The following is a 22,410-nucleotide window of genomic DNA, read 5'->3' on the forward strand; positions in this document are numbered from 1 at the left end:
GTGAAAAACAACTCCCCCGAAGAAATTCGCAAGTTGGTCAACAGCTTGCAGACACACATTCTCGCCATGAAGGCACTTAGGGAGCCTGTGGAAAATTGGAACACTCTCCTTTCTCATATGATCATGAGAAGAATGGACAAGGCAACCGAACGAGATTGGAACAGATCAAAACAGGGCAATAAAATTCCAAATTATGAAGAACTCCTGAGCTTCCTTCGATACCAGGACATTCATCTCACCTCGTCCAGGATATCTAGAGTGAACCAGAGTCATAGCTCCAGTGGCTCTCAGAACAAACAAGAAAGAGGAAACCACGGAACAGAGTGCAAACACTGCTCACTGGGACAGAGCTAAAAAATTGCCCAAAATGCAACGAGCAACACTCATTAGAAACCTATAAAAAATTCCTTGTTCTGAGTGTTCCAGCTTGAATCAAAGCAGCCCGTGAAGCAAAACTGTGTCTCAATTGTTTCCGCGGGAAGCATAGAACTGGTTTTTGTAAAGCAGATAAGTATGCCATCTGCAAAAAATGACACAATGCCCTACTTCACTTACAGGGTGATGATTTAAAGAATTTCCGGATCTCATCGGCATGACCAGAGCCGATAGTTGCCTCGGACATACCTGCGGCGACCGTTCTTGTTGCATGCTTTCCGAACAGGGATGTTATCGTCATTGCAGTAATCACTGTACTAGATGCTGCTAATAAACCCATCCGTTGCCGTGCCATATTAGATACTGGATTGAGTTCGAATTTTAGGACAGAGAGTCTTGCAACCCAATTGAAATTGCCCTTAGAGAAGCTCAAACTGTCCATTGAAGCGATGACCAATTGTAATTCTCTACCGAATCATATAGTCACGGCAACGGTCAATTCAAGATTGAATGGGTATGCCAGGACGCTTAATTTTTTAACCGTCCCAAATATTGGCAATTTCTTTCCCATGCAGCCGATCAATCGCAGTGACTTCGATATTTCAGAGCACTTTCAATTAGCAGATCCGGCTTTCGATCAATCTGCACCTGTCGACATCCTCCTAAGTGTTGGAATCACACTTACCTCCATCTGTCAAGGTCAAAACCAGTTGAACGACCCCGGGGAGCCAGATATGATTCTTCAAGAAACTCGTTTTAGCTGGATCATAGGTGGAAGTGCACTGGCGAAAAAATCACTCTCCAGAAGGAGCCCAGTTCAATGTTGTGTTACTTCCATTGAGACTGAGTTAAAAAATTTTTGCACAATGGATGGTTTTAACACTTCCGTGCATCTTTCGAAGGAGGAACAAGCCTGTGAGGATCACTTCAAAGTGAATACGATACGTGATACGATGGAGAGATACACAGTGGCCCTACCATTCAACGGGAAGGAGTTTCAACTAGGAAATTCTCGCGAATTCTCGGAAATTCCAGCGCGATTCAGAGTTGAAAAAACAGTATTCTGCAGTGATGCAAGAATACATCAACCTTGACCATATGTCGGCAGTACCTGAAAACACTGAAGATGAGAACTGCTTCTACCTCCCTCATCACGCCATCGTAAAGGAGACCAGCCTCACTACCAAGGTTCGAGTCGTGTTCGATGGGTCCGCGAAAGGGGAGAACTGTCTCTCACTCAACGATACTCTCATGATTGGACCCACGATACAAGAAGACATTTTCTCACTTGTTACTCGTTTTTGCATGCACCAGGACGTAATTACCGCTTATATAGAGAAAATGTATCGGCAATTCGGGGTTCGTGCAGAGGATCGACGGTACTAACTGATTTGGTGGAAGGAGCAAGATGGAAATGAGAAGATGTTTCAATTAAATACAGTCAACTTTGGTCTTTCTTCAGCTCCTTATTTAGCTATCCGATGTGTCCATCAATTGGCCGATGATGAATGCCATGAATTCCCAAATGCTTTGAAAATCCTCAAGCACGACTTCTATGTAGGCGATTTATTATTAGGCGGTGATTCTTTCGAGGAGGCATTGCAATTGAGAGACGACATCACCGCATTGCTTCAGAAGGGACACCTAAATTTACGGCAATGGGCTTCAAACGATCTTCGTCTTCTACAGAGATTACCGTAAGAAAGCATAAAATTTAAAATTGATTATGTCTCATGACTCAACCGTGAAACAATGGGCGTACACTGGGATGCATCGTGTGATGTGATCGTCTATACCATAAAACCGATTCCCCTTACTGGAAAAATCACAAAACGAACCATGTTATCGAAAGTGTCAAAAATCTTTGATCCTCTTGGATTCCCATTGAGACTCAATCACAAGTAGAGTCGGTTCAGATTATTTCTTGATGGCAAGGGATTATTGCGTGTAGCTGGTCGCCTAAAAAATGCTCACGTGCCTTACAATCAAAAACAACCTCTATTTCTCCCAAAAGAGCACCACATAACCAATCTGCTCATTAAAAACGAGCTCATGCCAAATTATAACGTGGGAGCTCAAACTACCCTGTATGGCTTACGAAGAAGGTATTGGCTAGTGGATGGACGCCATCAAGTACTGAAAATTATTAAGAATTGTACAGTTTGCGTCAAGGCTGAGCCGCCTAAGAGTGAATATGTGATGAGTGATCTCCCAACATCTAGAGTCACAGAAGGCAAGCCTTTTGGCAATGTCGGTGTTGATTACTGCGGTCCCTTTTTCATTAAGGAGGAAAAATTCCGCAACAGGAATCGCGTGAAGGTATGGGTCGCAGTCTTCGTGTGCCTGGTGGTCAAGGCCGTCCATTTGGAGCTCGTGACTGATTTTACCACCGACGATTTCATCGCGGCCCTTAAACGGTTCATCGCTCGTCGAGGAAAACCTGTCCACATTTATTCCGACAACCGCACATATTTCCTCGGAGCCAGCAATGAAATTATGGAGTTATATTCATTTCTCCAGTTCAAAAAAAACAACGACGAGATGCATCAGCATCTCACTGCTCAGAGAATCACCTGGCATGTAATTCCCCCTTTATCACCTCACTTCGGAGGACTTTGGGAAGCCGAAGTTAAATCTTTGATATATCATTTAAAACACATTGGCGATGATTTGGTAACTTTTGAATAATTTACCACTCTTGTTATCGAAATCGAGGCTATGCTCAATTCCCGTCCTCTCACTCCTATCTCTTCTGATCCTAACGATTTAATTGTCCTTACTCCTGGTCATTTCCTCACTGGCGATTCGTTAATGAACTTGCCAGAACCAGATTTCAGCGAGACTCCTGACAATCGTCTATCGTGCTGGGAATTGATCCAGAAGAAACAACAAAAATTCTGGAGGAGGTGGTATAAGGAATACCTGAATGAGCAGAATCGGAGGCATAAATGAAATCAGGGAAGCCACGATATTCGAGAGCATACTACCGTCATCCTGAGAGAAGACAACTTACCACCTCGACATTGGTCTCTAGGTCGTGTTACAGAAGTTTATCCAGGGACTGATGGGATAATTCGCGTAGGAAAGGGTGAAACTGCTAAGGGTGAACTCAAAGGTAACATTCGAAAGTTATCCCCGTTATTGAGTGATCAAACGAACTAAATGGACTGGATAGTGCAAAAAATGTGAATAATGGACATCAAGTTCATTTCACAAACTTTAGTATGAATGAATGTGTGATGATGTTAGATATGTGAACAGAATGCGATCTCAAATTGTTTTGATAGATTAAGTAATAATCTCTCAAAAGGAGAGCATCTTTGGTCGTATATACATATACCCGGTGTCCCAGAATTGAACGTCCAGACTTTAAACTTAAGTTGGGGGTGAAATTCTGGATCGAAAAGTCCTGAGCAACTTTTTGATGAGACGCACCCTCTTCAACTTATTCAGGGTTGAAGTTGGACGAATCAGGGGCGTGCGATAACCGCTCGCCCGACGGTGAGGAAAACATGCGAGTGTGGTGGTGTCCCCACCATACGGTACTACTCCCCTGCGGCGGCAGAAAGAGATGACTGGCGGCGGCGGGTAAGAGGAAGGGGAGGGAAATTAAAAAAATGATTTTATGATAATACAAAGGTGTTATCATAACATCAAAAAAACAGTGAACATAATTGTAATTACATTTATTCCACAAACTAACAAGGACTGCGTCAAGGGCACGTGGTGTTCTCAAACGGTCACCCATCCAAGTACTAACCACGCTCAATGCTGCTTAGCTTTAGTGATCGGACGAGAAATATTGTTTTTTTTTTATAACAGAGTGTATATATTTATTTAACCTAGTTACATTTACTTACATGTAGTTACACTAAATGTTTAGAAAGAACATCATAGGTTCCGTTTTGTGTAATGCCTACTTATACAGCTTAACCTATTGATTATAAAGTTTTGTTTATTTGAATTTTCAAAATACCCACAGCTTGCAGTATATTATTAAGAAGATCATTGACCGAAGGTATTTTATGAGAATTATTGAGAAATTTTGCGTGTTGTAGGTAAATTCATGTATAAAAACCTACGTATGGAAATCAAGCCTCATACATATTGAGGTTTATTGCATTTGAAACACTAGACTTGCTAATTAGCTATAGAAGAAGTCCAGTGTGTCATATGGTAGCCTATGTTTATATATAAATTGATATCTGACGTTAATGGACTATGCTCTAAATGATTTTGGTAAAAGTTTTCTGCTAACTTTTTTATGTGGGCTTTTATGTATTCTATTTCAGCTTCTTGATGCCGATCATCAATTCGAGTGTGATACGGTCGTCGTAAAATTAGTCTCAGGTATTTGTTTTGGAAGCGTTGAAGGATCATCATGTTTGTGTGTGATGCACTACACCAGACAGGGCTGGCATATACGATGACTGGTCTCAAGATCATTTTATAAATCAATAGTTTGTTGTGTACTGAGATCGTAGAGTTACGGGCCATCAGTGGATATAATTTCTTAAGGACTAATTGAGCCTTCTGAACGACTTTTCGAATATGTTTGTATACGTTCGTCTACAGTCCATATGGACTCCTAAATATCTAGTCACAGCAGTAGGTATAGTCTTATAATTAGAAACGCTAATCGGTTCGAGTATTTTTGAGTTATTATTACACTTTTTCGTGAATATAACTACCTCAGGTTTATTGGCATTTAGAAATAATTTCCATAATTTATAGTATTTTTCTAGTACATAGATCTGGGTTTGTACTTGTTTTGAGGCGATTATAGTATTGTAGGAGTGTGCATTGATAGCTGTGTCATCGGCGAAGAGAGCCATTGATGTTTTTGCGAAGAGTGGTACATCATTCAAATATTGTAACATGGTATTTTTCTCAGTTACGGGTTCTCGACCGTTTCGCGATTTTAGCGACTTCCACCAGACGGAAAGTCACCTTCAGTGGAGAGAGTTCAGAGGAGAGAGGAGAACTGGGTTTTCATGGCGTTAATTTTTTTTTTCATTGTGCCAAATGTCCGCGCCACTGCGCTCCTTCTGGGGACATCGAGGGCATCAAGAATTATCAGGGACCCGAGAGAGGTCGTCAGGCTCCTTGGGATTGATGGCATCTGATTGATTGTGGGATGTGACCGATAAGGGAGCCACAATGCAGTCCTTGAGGATACCGGAAGTGACGCAACAAGAGAGACACGTGGTTAATTGGTGCTCGGAAGAAAAATCATTGAGAGTGCAGGATGCGAGAGAATGATCTCTCTGAGGGGAGGATTCAACGCCGAAAATGATTTTGCAGGATTCAGGATGCGCTGAGGAGTTTTTCTCAGGAAGGTTCGAGTGAAACCTGCTCACTCGGCATCGACACGAGCAAGGACGCATGCGTTAGGAGTTCAGGGCACATGGGTTACGAGTGAGGGCAGCTGTCGCGCATGCCTGATAGATGGGGATTGGTGGACAATGACGTCGCCACCCCCTACACTCATATCATAGAGCGCGTTAGCCACCTGTTGTGTACGGCACGTGTGTCGTAACGACACTTCCCATTTGGTGGGCATCCAGAGGGGACCTGTGAGTTAAAGCTAATTGAGAGTGACGCAATTTGGACCTCCTGGAGATCTGGTGAGCGTGGTGCCCCTTTTATCAGTTGCCTTTGTAATTTTCTTTTGAATTTTTTTTATTTTAATTAATCGTGACCGCTTGAATCGGTAAAAACTCGATTGCTGTCTCTCTCCGATTAGATAATTTAATTTTGTTACTTCGATAAGTGAACTTTGTTATTTCTATTATGAATTTTGTTTATGAAGGAGGGGTTTCGCGACGCCGGAATGCATAGAGTGTGCATCGCGACTTCCACGTAAATTCTCTCGCCACTGAATTTCGGTTCAGGAATGTGACGGTCTCGTGACCTCGAAAGTGTTTGTGTCGGATTAACGTCCCTATTGTGTATTTCTTTTATTTGGAGTGACGGAGACTTATCGATTGTCGTATTGTTTCGGGTCATTGAGTTATTTGAAGAATTTTAGCTACAGCATTCTTGATCAAACCTTCTGTTTATATTTCGACTAACGGCAATGGGGGTTGCTACCGTAGTTGTTCTGATTCACTTGTTGTGTCCGTTTGATAATAACAACTGGAGTCTGGCGACTCAGTTGTTTGCTCATCTGTTAACTGACTGCGTTGACCCTCTGTCTTGATTATTTAATTGATTTCCTTCTGGTATTGTGTATTAGACTTCAGAACCAACTTCATACATTGTAATTAGACGAGAATGACTCGAATCATATTCCGGTATGTCATTGATGACGTATAATCGAATTAAGGGGACTTTATGTTATGGTTAATTAATTTTGAATTGTATCGAGACTGAATATTTAATTTAATCAAAAATTCTTCTCCCCAACAATTCTCTAGTTTTGTTTTGGTTTTTTAGATATCCCAGTGCGCATCCCCTTTCAGCTTCCGTTTGGTTTTAAATCTCTACGTACCGAGCAGCGGGGAAATCGGGGCTGCAAAGGGAGAGGGATCTTTGGAACGGTGGTCATTCCGTTAAATGACCTGGCGCCTAACTTACGGTTTGGATTTGTGTGTTTTGCGGTGTGGTGGTGCCAGAGGGCTGACTAACGGGTGAAAGGTTCCGTGAACCTCTCGACATTACATCACAATATATATTGAATAATTTTGGTCATAGCACAGAACTCTGAGGAGCTCCAGCTCTAATTTTACGCTTCGTTGACAAGGTGTTATTAACGGTTACTTGTAAGTGTCTATGTTTCAGGTACACATTTACATATTGTATCAATGTGTGAGGACAGTAATGAGAAATCATTTTGTATATGAGCCCATCTATCCACACTCGATCAAATGCTTTTTCTATGTCATGCAGACGCATCACAGTTACTTTGTTAAAATTAAAGTTCATACTAATGTCGTCTACTATTCGAATTATTTGTTGCACTGGGTTATGTTTATTGAGTTATGATCTTGTGGAATAGTTGGATGGAGAGTAGATAAGAATTGAACTTACTTTATACCCGATTCAAATGGATTTTAATTAGCTATATACATAAACGTGATTTTATACAAAAAAGGAGGGTGTTCCTGGGACGAGTGGTAAATTAGAGGAAGTACAAAGCACCAAAAGATGATATTGTTGGAAATCACTTTATCGATAATGAAACTGATCTTATCGATCATAAGAGAGACACCACGGTGTATGAATTGACATTCTAACAATGCTTTTCACGAAAGCCAAACTGTTGTTTGACTATTATGTTATTGTCTGATTCAAATTTATTGAGTCTTTTGTGGATAATTTTTTCTGCTATTTTACTCATTGTTGAAAGTAGGTTTATGGGCCTATAACTGCTAGGTTGGTTTTTGTCTTTACCTGGTTTTAAAATTCGTATGATATTGCCAGTTTTTCAGTCGGAAGGAAAATATGACAGTTTAATTGATGCATTTACGATATTACTAAATGGTTCTGGTGCTTTCGGCGGGCAGCTTTTGAAAATCATGTTTTGGATTTTATCTGTACATGGAGCTTATTTCGATGGATGAAACCGTATTGGCGCGATTAGTTCTCCAACATTACTTTTATATTTTTTCCAATTATTATCCGTCTTATCCTCTAAAAACGAATTAACCTTGTTTATTATCTTAATTTGTTCTTATGTATTATTTGAAGTACCGATGGAATTGGCTGTTTCAAATTGATTAGCTAGTAACTTTGCTTTATCTGTATCAGTGAATGTCCCCTCACCATCTTTTATTAATGTATCAAGTGAATTAGTCTTACTTTTGAAGATTTTCGTCATTCTTCAAAGTGAGTTGTCATGAGTATTCAGTTTTTCTTGTATTTTTTTGTTCAAACCTTCTTTCTGTGTTCGCCCATTGCAACATTAATCTCTTTATTTTGTCGACTCCTCTCTTCTCTGCAGTGTGGATCCCTCAGGTCCTGCACATTTTCTGCGCAGGTGATTTCGATATTTAATCATGTCTAGAATGTGGGTGGGTAGCTTGTCTCTAATTTCTTGTATTTCTCTAACTGGGACTGTTTTTTGGATGTAATTTTGGATTGTTTTTGTCAATTTTTTAACTTCACGTTCAAGTTCTTGTGAAGTTTCAATATCATATTTTGGTTTTATTTTTGTATCCATTAGTTTTGTAAATTCTTTCCAATCAGCATTATCATAGTCAAAAGCAGGTTTTTTATCATCGTTTCTCTGTTGGGAGTTCAGGTCAAGTATAATTGGGTTGGGGTCAGATGAGAGGTCATTCACCACCTGCAGATCTGAGACGTTTGGGACCTTTTTATTTAGAGCTATATCAATCCTACTAGGAGAGGATCCTTTTTGTGAAAAGTGAGTCCTCTCGTTAGTGAACATAATGTTGCAATTGTTATTTATAGACCAATTATATAGTTGTCTCCTGCGATTATTTGGAGGAGGGGTCCATGAGTCAGTGGCGCCGATGAGTGAATGACTGAATGAGACCAACCAGCTCTCGTTGTCGGAGACGGGAGTCGAGGGGCAGGAACCCGGTAACCTTCTCCGGGTAACCCTGGCCCGGTCGGAGATATGCATGGGAATTAGATTCACCTCTTCTCTTTTCTTCTTCTTCTTCTATTCTATTTCTTTCAATCCCAAATACCCTTATCCACTTTTCACATTCTGGGTGTCAGGCTAAGTAAGTAGAGTAGATTAATAGGGAATGCGAGGTTTCCGAAAACCATAACCTGGCAAGGTTGTTTTCATCATACCGCATTGAGTACATCAAGTTATCCGCAAATATGCAAGGTAATAATATTATCATTAAAACGTAGTCTGACTAATAATTTCACGGAGCATTGTCCACTTATGTAATCCACATTTATGGAATCTGATCAACAACAGCTATTAGAATTTTATCACCAAAGTGTTATTATAAAATCAAAAAAATTATTTTGCATATTTGCAATTATATTTATTCGCCAAACTCAAAAAAAAAGAAGCCAACGACACGTGGTGTTCCCAAGCGGTCACCCATCCAAGTACTAACCACGCTCAATGCTGCTTAGCTTTAGTGATCGGACGAGAACTAGCGGTTTCAGCATGATTTTTTTTTTTTATAAAAGAACGTTTATTGACCAGTAATAATACATATGGAGACTACAATAAGTAAACGCACACAAAAACTTATTTCTATAACTTTTGGACGGATTCCTTGTACTAGGACCTTTGGAATCGATTTAATGATGATTAAATCATCTTCTAACTTCACAAACCTTGCTTTGATAGTTGGTCTTAAGGGATATGTAAACGCTAGTATTACGACTAGCTATATTTACATTGCTATTGAGCCCAAAAATGGTCATTAAAAGGGCTCTTACATAATTTTTCTTTTATTTTGATACTTAGAAACTAAAATAACAATAAATAAATATAAATAATTACAGCTAAATCGTAACAGCGACTATAGATTCTATGTACATGCTAATTCAGAGAAAAAGGCACATACTGGTTTCTAGTCAGTTCTCGGAGGAGTATATCTCCACCAGTATGATTTAATCTTATCGAGTTTGAATGTTTTATCTCTATCAGGTAGATCAGTACTAAACTTAATTGCAGAGTGATTCAAGATGTTAGCACAATTTAGATGAGGGGTGTACTCAATTGCCCTGGTTATATTGTTGGATCTGTACGCGTGGTAAATAATGGGAATATTGTTTTCATCTACAATATATCCCTTTGCATCTAGATATGTGAAGATTTCGGGTGGTGTGAACCCTGTGGACATTGCTTTAATAAAATAGCTATCCTGAGGAAAAAACGGTCCTCTAATTAAGCTATTGAATTCTAAGTTGATTGACGATGCTTTTGCTATGTGATTTCTGCATAAACTTAATATATGATTATCTATTCTGGGGATATTTGCCTTATTGTATAATATTACATTTTTATAAGATTTTGTACAGTTAGACTCTGGGGTTCTGTACATATTTAGACATGCTCTCAGGCAATATCTTTCTAGAATTCTCATTTTTTCCATCAAGTGTGCAGGAATGTTGAACCAAATGGGACAAGCATATGTTAATATGGGTCTTATTAGTAGGAGATAACTTAATATTTTTACTTTCTTATGTATGTGCTTATTGTAGAATAATCTGCTAAGTATTTTAAACGCTTTCTTCGCTTTATCCAGTTGAGTTTTGATATGGTCTGTGTATTTTAGTTGGTGATCAACATATACCCCTAGATATCTTACTACATTTTTATGTGGAACAATAATTGGGGAGTCTTTTTTCTCTTTTAGTTGAAAGGATTTCCAGTTTTTTCTCACGTTAGGATGCGCTTTATCCAGCGTTGGTCGGAATAAAATTGTTTCGCATTTTGTAGTATTAATTTTCAATTTCCATGTATGGTAGTAATCTGCTATTTTTTCGAATAATTGCTGGAGTGAGTCATTTATTGTTGTACATTTTTCGCCTGAGATATAAACGAGTAAATCGTCTGCGAAGGCTACAGCTTTTTTCTCGGGATCGACATTTAGACCGAATAAATTTAACAAGTCGCTGGTATAAGTATTGAATAAGAGAGGTGAATTAACTGTTCCTTGTTGTAACCCATTTGATACTTTGAAAGCTTTATTAGAGCATTCTTTTCCATCTGAGACGATGAAGCTCTTATTATGGACCATGCTCCATATTATTTTGATGAGGTGTGAAGGAAACTTTTTTTGTAGAAGTTTAAAAAAAAGTTCATCTAGCCAAACTGTGTCAAATGCCTTTTCTAGGTCTATAAACACTGCTCCTACACAACTTCCACCATTTATGTTCCAGCAAATATCTGATGTGAACTTGTTAATAGCATGAATTGTAGAGTGTTTGTGCCTGAATCCGAATTGTTGTTCGGGTATGATTTTATTTTTATTGCAATGATGCAGTATTGCATTATAAATGAAGATTTCAAAGATTTTACTAATATTAGGAAGTAAGCTTATAGGTCTGTAACTTGAGGGGTCAGATCCATCTTTGCCTTTTTTGTGCAAAGCAATGACTTTGGCCAGCTTCCATTGTTGTGGGAAATACATATTATTTAGTGCGTTGTTGAAGATTATGGCGTATAGCTTGATGAGTTTATTGGGAATATTTTTTAATACTGTGTTTGGGATTCCGTCTAAGCCTGCTGATTTTTTGTTATTTGTTTTTTTTTAATAGTAGATGCCTCAGTTCATTTTCACTAGTGAAATAATCCTGAATTGGGCACTCTATGGGGTTGGAGGATTTTAGGTTATTGTCAAAATTAACAACCGTTCGATTTTCTTGGATGTCTGATTCAATTTCTAATTTAAGGTCATTTATTTTATTTTCAATTAATGATTTGAGTTCCGGCTTGCCCAACTGTTCATTCTGGTTGTTGGCTAGTTCGAAGTGAGAGCCTATTATGTCTAGTTTATCTTTGGGGTTGATAACCAATAAATTGTTGCTATTATCCTTTCTGAATTGGTTTGGGTTGAGGTTGGCGTTTTCCATTATTTTTAATTTATTTGGCGGAATTTTGAGTGAGTCAATTGGTGCTGAGCCTTTTCTTCTAAATAGTCTGTTGACTTCTGGGAGTGATTTTACAGGGTCAACTGGGTGAATACTTTTTAGTTTTTCTTTCCATTGATTGTTAATTTCCTTGTCGAATTCAGAAGTAATTTTTTTTCTAATTTTTTTTAGCAAGGATTCAAGACTTTTCAGTTTTGGACATTTTGTCCCTGGGTTGATGGTTTTTAGTTTGTGAATTTCGGTGATAAGAAAGTTTTTGTGTTTTTGGAGTTTGTTGATTTTTTTATTCAAAAATCTTTCTGCGGAGTTATATTTTTTGCATTTGGGGACTGACTCCTCTATTGAATCTAATATGATTTTTTCGAGAGTTTTTAGATTATTCTCAATCTCTTCATTATTTAAATTTCTGTTATGGGGGATTATTATATCGATAATTTTGGAGTTTATTGACTTTTGGAATGACTCCCAGTCTGCTTTGTAGAAATTGAATCTATGCTGCGGGGTGTTTTCTTCGAAAGTCATTAAGGATTCGATTTTTATTTTAAATTTTATGCCATTGTGGTCGCTATCAAATGGGAATGTTTTTAGTTTGTTATTTATGAGATCTATTACTTTAATTCTTTTATCAATTAAACAGATGTCTAGAAATGAGTTGTTGTTTGGGAAAGTAGCTGATGCTGGACCAATGAGATTTATTTTGAATTTTAAATCTTTGGTTTGTAACCAGGTATGAAATTTTCTACCTCTCGGGTTGAAGTCTGAGTTCCCCCAGTCAGGGTGTCTGCAGTTTAAATCCCCTGCTAATATATAATAATTCTTTTGATTCTCCAGATTTAGTTCGTCGAACAGACTTTCAAGTTCGGGTATAAATTCTTTTTTGCAGTTTCCGGCTGAGTAGGCCGCAATTACGAATAAATTATGATTATCAGGTAGTTTGATTTTGATGCAGGTTGTTTCTAAGCAAATCGCTTGTGCCAGACATTTAGGATAAATTCTCATATGTTTAATATTTTCTTTAATAAATAGAGCAGAGCCTCCTCCTTTCGTTGACTGAGGTCTGTCATTTCTGAGGCAAGTATAGCCTTTATACCTAATGTTAAATCTAGGGTTTAATTTGGTTTCTCCAAGTAGTAAGATGTCAGGGCAGTGCTTATTCAGAAATTGGAGCAAGCCGGCTCTTTTAATATTTGAAACTAAGGAGTTAACGTTTAAGGCAGCGATAGATAATGCATTAATATTATTCATAACTTTGATTGGAGTTGAGTTCTTCATTATTTCTCTTTATTAGAAATCTCTGGGAAGAGTGAGCTTAAAATGAAATCGATTCTTTGAGAATTCAATAATATGGAAGCGTTCATTGTCTTTAGCTGTTCATTGATTGCTTTTAAAATCTCCGGGTCCGAATTTTGGTTGGTGTGATTGTTAGTGATATTACGAAATGATGGTAGATTGCTTGGGGCTTTTTGAACCTTAATATTATTGTTATCTTTATGATTTTGTTTAGTGATAAGACTAAAGGGAATACCTGGCGAGACTTCTTTTGAGATTTTCAGTAATCTTTCATCTTTATGGGAATTGACGAGTTTATTTTTAGCTCTCCACTTCTCATTAACTTCTCTAGCTATTGGACAGCCTCTGTAGGATGCTGGGTGGCCAGTTCCCTTGCATAAGGCACATTTTAAGTCGATTTTGCTAATTTCTTCCTCTGGGGAATTTGAGTGGTGATCTTTTATTCTACATTGGCCAGGAGCATGGTCTCCTGCACACTTGACGCATCTTGATGGTAAATTGCAGTTAGTGGCTGAATGACCTATTCTTTGGCAGTTGTAACATTGCACGAAATCCTTATTTACTAATTTCTCCCAACTTATTTTTTGATGGAGAATCCTGTTGATTTTTTTGAGATTAAGTACTTTACTGTCTGCTGATAACTGGACAAGGAAAATTGGCAAAACTGTGTTATTTGCAATGGATTTTTTAGTTTTGAATCTTGTGACTGTAATAAAGGACAGGTCTTTTTCATTTACATTTGAGAGAACTTCGAAAATGTCCTCTTCGTTATAATTCCCATCGAGACCTTTTAATAGGTACATGAGGCTTCTCTCAGATTTTTCTGTGTAGGTGAAATTGTGGATGCCCTTTTCTTTAAGTGATTCTAATATTCTTTTGTGGTCATCAGAATTCTCCATGTAAATAATATGTTGTTTTACCCCTAAATTTTTGGTGGAGAAAGAGCCTTTCAAAGATAGGTTTACATTATTTTTAATGGCGTTTATGGATTATATGTTGAAGCTGGTCCTCTTTGTGCTGTGGGTGAGCTCTGGGTGTTTTTCCTTCTCATTTTGCGGTGATGTTGCTTGCTGGCTTGTTGAGGCTTCATCCTGGGTTAACTGGTTGAAGTCCTCGTTTGAGGGGCGATTGGGGCCTCTCTTATTTTTCTTCTCCTGCACAGTGTTGAACGAGAACGAGATGTCACTTGTTTCTGGGTTGTAGCTGATTGTGTTGACCTCCTGGTCCATTTGATTTGTTTCCTCTGGTGTTCCTCTCTTGTTTCCAGAATGTGAAGGGTGTGTCTGTTTCAGTTTATCGTTGTCCTTAACCTCAATTGGTGCGTCAGCCAACAATTTTGTGCTTATTTGGTTTTTTAAGCCATTAATTAATCTTTGCTGAGCTTTGTTGTGAACTTGGAGTTCATTAATGGTTTTGTTTAGAGAGGAATTCTCTTCTTTTAATTTATCAAAAGCTTGTTTGAGAAGAAGAAACTGACCTGATAGTTCCTCGATTGTAGGCGGACTCAGCGTTTCTGTTTCCATGTTGGAGATAGCCTGAGGTTCAGATATGGTTTGTTGTTCGGTTCTATTCTTTTTTGAGAGAATATTTGTTAGATTCGGTTGTGATCTTTTCTTGGTTGAAGATGAGAGGATTTTGCGATTGAGCTCCTCAATATCAGCCGCCTCAGTTGGTCCACGCTTGGCCGCTGCTAATAATTTGCTGGTTGATGAATTATAATCTTCCTGGCCAGAAGAGTTATCCTCGTGATTCATTTTCTCTGCTGATGTTGGGTGGCTCGTTGCCTTCAGAGTTGCTTCTGGAGAATTAAGATGAGTCTCTATTTTGTGCTCGTCATTTTCCGGTTTATTGGGCTGGGGCCCAACTAACCTCAAAGAGAGGTTAGTTTCTATATTGATTGTCAGTGATTCGTCTATGTTATTTTGCGTCACTATAATGGGATTAATATCAAAGTAACTCTTTGATTCCGCTTGTAATGATGAGATTTGTAGGTATTTTCGTTAAATTGTTCGAATGGAAAGATGGGGGGCAATCGACGTCCGATCGACCCGCATGCTCTCGGATCACGACGCTCTAACCAACTCTAGGTTTCAGCATGATATGGTCGTTGGCTGTAAATACTGGAAAAAATAAACGATGCCATTCTAACAAAGTAGTGTGCGCTCATCTACTAAATCGAGATAGTGAATCTTGGTCAGTAACCAAAATTAGCCGAAAATATGCAACGTAATAATATTATCATGAAAACGTTGTCTGACCAATAATTTCACGGAGCATTGTCCACTTATGTAATCCACATTTATGGAATCTGATCAACAACAGCTATTAGAATTTTATCACCAAAGTGTTATTATAAAATCAAAAAAATTATTTTGCATATTTGCAATTATATTTATTCGCCAAACTCAAAAAAAAAGAAGCCAACGACACGTGGTGTTCCCAAGCGGTCACCCATCCAAGTACTAACCACGCTCAATGCTGCTTAGCTTTAGTGATCGGACGAGAACTAGCGGTTTCAGCATGATATGGTCGTTGGCTGTAAATACTGGAAAAAATAAACGATGCCATTCTAACAAAGTAGTGTGCGCTCATTTACTAAATCGAGATAGTGAATCTTGGTCAGTAACCAAAATTAGCCGAAAATATGCAACGTAATAATATTATCATGAAAACGTTGTCTGACCAATAATTTCACGGAGCATTGTCCACTTATGTAATCCACATTTATGGAATCTGATCAACAACAGCTGTTAGAATTTTATCACGAAAGTGTTATTATAAAATCAAAAAAATCATTTTGCATATTTGCAATTATATTTATTCTCCAAATTCAAAAGAAAGGAGCCAACGACACGTGGTGTTCCCAAGCGGTCACCCATCCAAGTACTAACCACGCTCAATGCTGCTTAGCTTTAGTGATCGGACGAGAACTAGCGGTTTCAGCATGATATGGTCGTTGTCTGTAAATAGTGGAAAAAATAAACGATGCCATTCTAACGAAGTCGTGTGCGCTCATCTACTCAATCGAGATAGTGAATCTTGGTCAGTAAACAAAATTATCCGAAAATATGCAAAGTAATAATATTATTGTAGGATCAATGTGGTGGGCAAGAAATAAATGTGAAAAAGTATATTTCAAAAAGAACTACAATAATAGTAAAATATCATCTTGGTCCAATAATGTTGATTAAAAGGTAAATATATGCCGCGATTAAAATATGTCTGGTCTCTCCATAAACCCAAAACGAACTACTTGTCCACTCTTCCAAATTTCACTCATTCTCATCCATAGTTCCCCCCCCCCCTTCGCTGCACTAGAACAAACCATCCATTGTTCATCGGTCCGCACAATGTCTCCACTGGACCTCACACAAAAGCCCCAAAAAAGGCATGCATGTCATAAAACTATCACTCAGTAATACTAAACACTTCACGCTAAATTATTACCATTAGGCAAAACTATAAAAGATACAAAATAAGCATATAGGCTAAACTCTACGTTCCACCATGAACTAACTCAAGTAACAGAAAATCTTTGTCTTATTTTCTAAGAGTCTTTTGTTAATATTAAAAGTTATTGTCCCCTTTGTCAAAAACTCGTAAAACCCACACTGTTCTAATATAAAAGCTTTGATCTAGCCTTATGTGATCATTTTCTCTTCTAATTCTGATTCCAAAATATAATTTTATTTCTTTCAAATCAACCATATCGAATTTATCCGTTAAATGTGTTTTGAAATCAGTGATAAGGTCTAAATGTCCCGTTACAATTACCAGATCATCAAGGTCTAATACTACATAAATATCAATTACTTGTCATATCTTTATTCTTTAAAATATTAAAATATATATACATGGCTCTACTGGTGAATATGAAAAACCTCTTTTCTGAAGAGCTTGCTCAAAAACTTCAAACCAACATCGAGCCGCCTGTTTTAAACCGTAAAGAGCTTCATTTGATTTGCAAACTTCACCTTCATGACATTTTATCCCTTCCGGTACCTTCATGTAAATTTCTTCTTTCAAATTCCCGTTCAAGAAAGCCGTTTTCGCATCCATATGATAGATTAATAAATTGAATTGATTAGCAAAAGCTATGATCAATCTAAAACTTGTAATTCGGGCTTCTGGTGCAAAAGTCTCATTACAATCGGCAAGATACTGTTGAGACAATCCCCGCGTAACTAAACGAGCGTTATATTTGGCTAAATTTCCGTGTTCATCTGTTTTGATCGCGGAAACTCATTGGCGATCAACTATATTTTTGTCGATGGCCTCGAAACCAATTTCCACGTTTCTTTTTTCAGCAATGAAGCTAATCATTTTCAATTGTCTTTTACTACTCATGTTGATCCTCACGAAATCTAATCTCATGAAACGTTTTCAAAATTTTGTTTAATAATAATTGGGCTAGTAAAACGCAATCTTCTGGCATATAATGTGCGTCGTATGAAATCAACGCAAGATTTTTTTATTCTGGCACTTCTTCTACAGTTTACTTGTATAGAGGAAATTTCTTCATTGAGTGAGAGAGGACACTCTGTACAAACGCCTTCATGTTCGTCCATCAGCTCAACTTGACTGTGAATTTCCATTGGTGTTTCCACCACTTTTAAAACCATGAAGCTCTTTCCCATTTGAATGGCTCTTTTTAACTTTATCATCCCTCATAGAGGGTCTCGATTCTACAAAATCGACTTTATCAACTTTAACGTCCCTCACAACAGCAAATTTTTGCCTTCCCATAATCTCACACTTTATAGCCATTCGGTTCGTATCCAACCAAAATTGCTTTCCATGATTTTTCATCAAATTTTCCGTTAGCAATTTTATCATAAACATAAACAGTCGAAACGAATACTCTCAAATATGTCAACTCTGGCAATTTATCATCCCACATTTCATATAGGGTTTTACTGCACATTAATGCTTTCATTGGCGATATATTTATTAGGTAAGTAGCAGTAAGAACTGCGTCTCCCCAAAATAGTTTTTCTAAACTCGCCCCAACCACCATTGACTTGGCTTTATCCGTTATGGTTCTCACCATACGTTCAGCCATACCATTCAATTGTGGGGTTCTAGGGACCGTCATGTGATAACTTATGCCTCGCGCAGTACAGTCGTCCTTCATTTCAGTCGACAAATATTCTCGCCCGTAAATTTACTAATTTTGAATTGAATCTAGCTTCACTTTTAGCAACAGAGTCTTTAAACATATTGAAAACATCTGATTTATATCCAATTGAATAAGTGGCACAATAATGAGTGTATTGGTTAATAAATAAAACAAAAAAATTTTTCTCGTCTACCGTAGGAGGAGTGACAGGACCTGCGACATCTGAAGGAACTATAAATAGCGGTCTTTTAGCGTGTTCCTTTTTCTTGACTTTATTAAACGGTAATCTCAACTGTTTCTCTTTTTTACATGCTTCGCAAAGTTTCTCATCTGGCATTACTGAATGTAAAATCGTGATGGCTTGAAACATTCCCTTTGATTTTAATTCTAAAAACTTTTGCTTACTGATGTGTCCTAACCGTTCAGGCCATATTTGATCATTTCTTTTTCTACTCGCGATCTTGACCGTTTTCGAATTCAACTTGAACTTTATAATGATTCAATTTCTATCTGACTTCCCAGACATCACCGTGTGACCCTCCTTTGAGACTTTGACGCCATTTTCGTCGAAGATGATCGTGTATCTAGCTGCTTGCATGTTCGAAACTGATAGCAAATTATTTTTATCTCCGGGCAGATCTCCAGCCATAAAAGCGAAACTTGAAATCGCGTTTGCTTGCCTTGGTTCCGCTGCGTGAGCGGTTGATCCTTTCGGGCCAGTTGGTTTCGACTTATTACTTTTCATAAAGAAGCAATTTATCATCATATGCCCTCGTTTGTCTACAATTGTAACACGTCACGAGATTTCTTGGATTATTCATTTGATTTTGATGATAATTATGTGGCCTTGAATTATACGGTTTTTTCTTTTGTAATCCAATATTTAACACTTTCGAACTTGTAGCCTGAAGTTCTTGACGCCTCTTCGTTTCGAAATCCAATAATTTTGATTTAATATCCGCAAGAGTCAACAGATCCGGTGATAACTGTTGAATTGTGGTTACAATGTTGTCGTAAGAGTTGCGCAAAGTTAGTAACACATGGGCCACTTTATCCTTCTCATTCAAAGTGCCACTAGCAGCCACAAACTCTTCAAACAATTGGTCTAGATCAGAAAAATGCTTCAGTAAGTTAGTATGACCCCTTAATTTGAAGGTGAGCATTTTCTTTCGGATAGCCATCTCCGATGCTAGACTTTTTCATGTGTAAATAGCATCAAGTTTGTTCATCATTTCTTCGGCTGATTCCTGCAGTCTCGCAAAAGCAAAAATGAGTCCGCTATATTCGCCATGATAACACCTTTTGCATTATTCTTTGCTTTCTGCCACCCGTCGGTTACGATTGTTGGAGGCTGCGTGTTGAGTACTTTCATTACTCCTAACTCTCTCAACAAATATCCTATTCGCGTTCTCCACATTTTATAGCGTTCCCCATTGAACAGTTTGATGTTTCGATTCAATTTCTCCATTATCTTTTTGAATAACATCACTGTATTAATAATTATCACTAAATCACTGTATTAATAATTAATCACTCAATAATGAATTTTTCACACAAAATATTAATAATTTCACACACAGGAATATTACGCGTTATTCTGGTCCCATAACCTATTGGAATATGAGGAACAAAATGATTGAGAACACACTTTTTATAATTCAACACTAAACGTTAATATATTGTTCTGACTCTACTTGTCAAGAGAACACTGTACACTCTATGAAATCTTAAGAAGGACTGAAAACTAAATTGCTAGTCAGGCATCGATTGACCTCTACATAGAGAGGGCAATCAATGTCACACCTCCTGAAAGTTCACTGAGAAATTCCATTTTGACCATGTCTGGTCACCACATGGTTTTGGGAAAACCCTTTTGGAAAAGTTCAATAATAAAAAGTGCCAAGGAATCGGCTCCAACGACAAGTAATTTATAAAACATTTTCTCTAATGTTAAATATAAAGACTCTGGAATGAGTGAATTTTGTACTCGGGGAAAACCCCAAAATTCAACATGAATCTTAGTCAGTAAATAAAATTATCCGAAAATTTGCAAAGTAACAATATTATCATGAAAAGCTGATCTGACTAATAATTTTACGAAGCATTATGCACTTATGTAATCCACATTTATGGAATCTGATCAACAACAACTGTTAGAATCTTATCGTGAGAGTGTTATAAAATCAAAAAAATCATTTTGCATATTTGCAATTATATCTCTTCGCCAAACTCAAAAGAAAAGAGCCAACGACACGTGGTGTTCCCAAGCGGTCACCCATCCAAGTACTAACCATGCTCAATGCTGCTTAGCTTTAGTGATCGGACGAGAACTTTTTTATATATATATTTATTTATTTATCAACAGTTTTAGATTTTCATACATATGTCCTAATGTCTATACATATAAAAAACATTCATAATAAAATATTTTCTGAGTAGTTCCTACTTGTTTACGAACAAATTTAACCTACTGTTTTATTCTTAGAGTACTTTTATAGATATAACTGTGTTTACATTTTTCGATTGATGAGTGAGCACAGGTGCGATTTAGTGGTTACAGATATGTTATATGCTGGAAAATCCTAGGGCAAAAACCAACTTTTGAAAATCTTAAGTAATAAAATGGAAGACTTTATCTTTAGTCTTACATGTCGGTAAGCGTTTTTCATTATAAAATATGTCGAGAGTGTCATGTGGAAGTTTGTGTTTGTATGTAAAAGGTAAATTGTACGCTTTGAGTTTATCTAAGTCTTTTGAGAGTGGGTTTTCCCCTAGGAGGCTGGTGTAAAAATGTTCAGCTAGTTGTTTCACATAGTCAGCCATCATAGGCAATTCTGTGTTTTCATGCATGTCTTTGATTCTTGCATATCTGTTTTCATTTAGGATTAACCTCAGGCATTTATTTTGAAATATTTGGAGTTTGGAGAGAGTTGTTGATGCAACATTACACCATACCCCTGTAGCATACATCATAATAGGTCTAAGTATCATTTTGTAAATTAAAAGTTTGTTATGTTTTGACACTTTTGAATCTTTGGCCATTAGAGGATAAATTTTTCGTTGAACCATATAAGCTTTCTGCAAAATTTTATTTATATGAGTTTTATATGTCAATTTAGCATCAAGGTGTACCCCAAGATATCTAACTGAAGTTGCTAGTAATGTTTTATGTCCGTAGATTCTAATAGGTTCAAAGATTTTACTGTTACTGTTGCCTTTCTTGCTAAAGACTATTACTTCTGTTTTAGTTGCGTTTAATGAGATTTTCCATTTCAAATAAAATTGTTCCAGTATATACATGTGTGTTTGAATTTGTTTTGACGCTATTATTGCATTATATGCATGAGCATAGATTGCTGTATCATCTGCGAAAAGTGCTGTTTGTGTTTTAGCAAAAGTTGGTATATCATTTAAATAGATGTTAAATAGTTTGGGACCGAGTACAGAACCTTGCGGTACTCCAGCTCTTATTTTTCTCTTCGTTGATGGTTCCCCATTTACGGAGACAATCAGATGTCTATCACGCATGTAAGAGTTAATAAACTTTATGAGAACACTTGGGTACTTGAATTTAATCATTTTTGTAATTAGGCCATCTATCCATACTCGGTCAAAGGCTTTTTCAATATCTAATAATAGCATCACAGTGACTTTGTTTAAATTGAAATTTACGCTAATATCTTTGACTATTCTCGCCACTTGTTGTACAGTACTATGCCTATTTCTAAATCCGAACTGATTATCTATGATAATCTTGTTCTTTTTCTCAAATCTATTCAGTCTTTGATGAATTACCTTTTCTACTATTTTTCCCATGTTAGCCAAGAGGCTAATGGGTCTATAGCTGCTTGGTTCAGATTTTTCTTTGCCTGGCTTGTGAATTGGGAAAATATTTCCAGTCTTCCAGTGAGTAGAAAAATACGATAACTTGATTGAGGCGTTTATAATATTAGTGAGCTGAATGATGGAGTTGTGAGGAAGATTTTTGAATATGATGTTTTGTATTTTGTCTAGGCCAGGTGCCTTCTTGGATGGCAGAGTTTTAATTATTGAGCTGACTTCCATAGTTCTTACTGCAAATTTTTCCCAAT

At 37.4% G+C, this 22,410-nt stretch overlaps 1 protein-coding gene, 2 non-coding genes and 1 pseudogene across 6 annotated transcripts in view; all 4 read right to left on the reverse strand.

Annotated features, from left to right (window-relative positions):
* The window catches only part of LOC135168177 (myosin heavy chain, fast skeletal muscle-like), a 100,162-nt gene that overhangs the window by 47,338 nt on the left and 30,414 nt on the right, over positions 1 to 22,410 (reverse strand). The window lies entirely within an intron of this gene.
* On the reverse strand, positions 9,371 to 9,489 carry LOC135169994 (5S ribosomal RNA; annotated as a pseudogene).
* Positions 15,619 to 15,737, reverse strand: LOC135169904 (5S ribosomal RNA). The gene has a single exon (XR_010300267.1). It is a non-coding gene; the product is annotated as a 5S ribosomal RNA (ribosomal RNA).
* LOC135170003 (5S ribosomal RNA) lies at positions 16,043 to 16,161 on the reverse strand. The gene has a single exon (XR_010300299.1). It is a non-coding gene; the product is annotated as a 5S ribosomal RNA (ribosomal RNA).

This window comes from Diachasmimorpha longicaudata, chromosome 1 (assembly GCF_034640455.1).
Source record: "Diachasmimorpha longicaudata isolate KC_UGA_2023 chromosome 1, iyDiaLong2, whole genome shotgun sequence".
Lineage (NCBI taxonomy): Eukaryota > Metazoa > Arthropoda > Insecta > Hymenoptera > Braconidae > Diachasmimorpha > Diachasmimorpha longicaudata.